This window comes from Penaeus vannamei, chromosome 20 (genome assembly GCF_042767895.1).
Source record: "Penaeus vannamei isolate JL-2024 chromosome 20, ASM4276789v1, whole genome shotgun sequence".
Lineage (NCBI taxonomy): Eukaryota > Metazoa > Arthropoda > Malacostraca > Decapoda > Penaeidae > Penaeus > Penaeus vannamei.
The window spans coordinates 12015874-12018373 of NC_091568.1; the positions used below are offsets into that span (position 1 = coordinate 12015874).

The window sequence follows — 2500 nt, forward strand, 5'->3', positions numbered from 1 at the left end:
AGAGAGAGAGAGAGAGAGAGAGAGAGAGAGGGGGAGGAGAAAGAGAGAGAGACATGAATAGATAGATAGATGGAGAGAGATAGGGAGATAGAGAGATAGATAGATAGATAGATAGATAGTTAGATAGATGAGAGAGAGAGCAGTCAGGCAAGAGGGAGAGCCAGGAAAAAGAAGGAAGAAGTTATCGGATGAGGCAGAGGGGGTGGAGGGGGGAGGGGAGGATAAAGAGAGAGGGAGAGGAGGGAGAAGAAGTTTAATCAGATGGTGGGGAGGGGATGAAGGGAAAGGAGGGAGGGGGGGTACAGGTGGAGTTGGGACAGGAGTGATGGAGCTTTAAGCCTGCGGAGGGGGTCTTGGGGGACCGGGGGGGGGGAGCCCGTGGGGTTTAGGTGTGGGAGGAGGGAAGAGGAAGAGGGGGGAGAGGGAGTGGGGGAGAGAGGAAGAAGGAGAGAGAGAGAATCAATGATCGGTTTTCATAGCAGGAGACATAGGAGGTATTTGCTCTCTCCAGCACCGGGGGAGAGAATGCGGGCTGGGTGGATAGATGGATAGAATGATAAATAGATGGATAGATAGGTGGATAGATGGATAAATATAATGATAGATGGATAAATATAATGATAGATGGATAGATAGGTGGATAGATGGATAGAATGATAAATAGATGGATAGATAAGTGGATAGATGGATAAATATAATGATAGATGGATAAATATAATGATAGATGGATAGATAGGTGGATAGATGGATAGAATGATAAATAGATGGATAGATAAGTGGATAGATGGATAAATATAATGATAGATGGATAGAATGATAGATAGATTGATAGAATGATAGATAGATTGATAGATGGATAAAAAGGATGGAAGTGGGGTAGATAGATAGGAACATAAATAGATAGATGGATAGATAGATAGATAGATGAATAGATGAACAGGGTGTTAGATATATTTACAGATAGGGAAATAGGTATATAGATGGATAAATACTGGATAGAAAGATAGATAAACTGATAGATAGATAGATAGATGGAGAGACTGGATGATAGATAGAAGGATATGCATAACATAGATAGATGGATGGTTAGTATGATAAATAGATTGATAGAAAGATAGATAAATAGATGCGTTGATATGAAGACAGATAGAAAGGTAGATAGGAAGAGAGATAGATGGACAGATAAAATAACAGATAGATAATGTATAGATAGATAGAAGGAGAGATGGTATATATACATATATATGGATAGTTATACAGATAAATAGACATACATGGTGTTAGATAGACAGATATGAAGGCAGACGGATGAATAGATATGATAGATAGGATGATAGATGGATAGACAGATAGATAAGATGATACATAGCTAGATAGATAGATAGAGAAATAGATAAATAGATGGATAGATTATATGGTAGATAGATAGATAGCTGGATACGTTAACAGATCGATAGATGCATAGATAGAAATGTAGATTGTATAGATGGAAGGATAGATAGATAAATAGATAGAAAGATAGATAGGTAGACGGGTAGATCAAAAGATAGATAGATAAATAAATAAGATGATAGAGATAGACGAAGAGAAAGGAAGATAGAAAAGATAAATGGATAGATAGGAATATAAATGGATTGATAGTAAGATATATAGATAGACGGGCGAATAGATAGATAGATAGATAGATAGATAGATAGATAGATAGATAGATAGATATAAAGATAAATAAATAGATAGACAAACAAATAGCTGGGTAGAACCAAAAAGAGAGAATGACATAGATTCATGCATAGATAGATAGATAGACAGAGAGATGGATAGATAGACAGATTGGTTGACTAAGATTTGAATCTTTGAAAGTATGAAAAATAAACTGAAAATCCTGAAAAGGTTCATATATAATGAATTCCTGTTAATAACTGTTTTACAACGTTAACTGTATAACATTTTTTTCTGTAGCAAATAATGGTGCAGAAAAGGTGAACTGATAACTCTATATGGCATTTTGCGAATCAACGATAATTAGAGATAGATAAGAAAAGATAAGGAGAAAGGAATGAGAAATAGTCAAGATGGGAAAACAAAGATAGAAAGATAGATAGAGGTAGACAAAGAAAGAGAGAAAGAGATTGAGTTGGAGAGGGAGAGGGAGAGAGAGAGAGAGGGAGAGAGAAAGAGAGAGAGAGAGAGAGAGCAGAGAGAGAGAGAGAGGTCAGAGTGAGATGGAGAGAGAGAAGAGAGAGAGAGACAGAGAGAGAGAGAGACATAGACAGCGAAAGAGAGAGAGAAACATAAACAGTGAGATAGAAAGAAAAATCAAGAGAAAGCGAGAAAGAAAGAGGTAGTGGATAAGATTGCAAAAGAAGAGAGAAAGAGAGAGAGCAAGAGAAACTGAAAAAGATTCAGTAAAAAAAAAAATGAATTCAAACGTTCAGAGCGAGAACCGATAAATATCTAATTAACAAAATATCAAATGTCATGATTAGATATATAGATACAT

General features: G+C 36.4%; 1 protein-coding gene across 3 annotated transcripts in view; it reads left to right on the top strand.

Annotated features, from left to right (window-relative positions):
* The window catches only part of LOC113817993 (potassium voltage-gated channel subfamily KQT member 1), a 496279-nt gene that overhangs the window by 315775 nt on the left and 178004 nt on the right, over positions 1 to 2500 (top strand). The gene's annotated exons all lie outside the window — the stretch shown is intronic.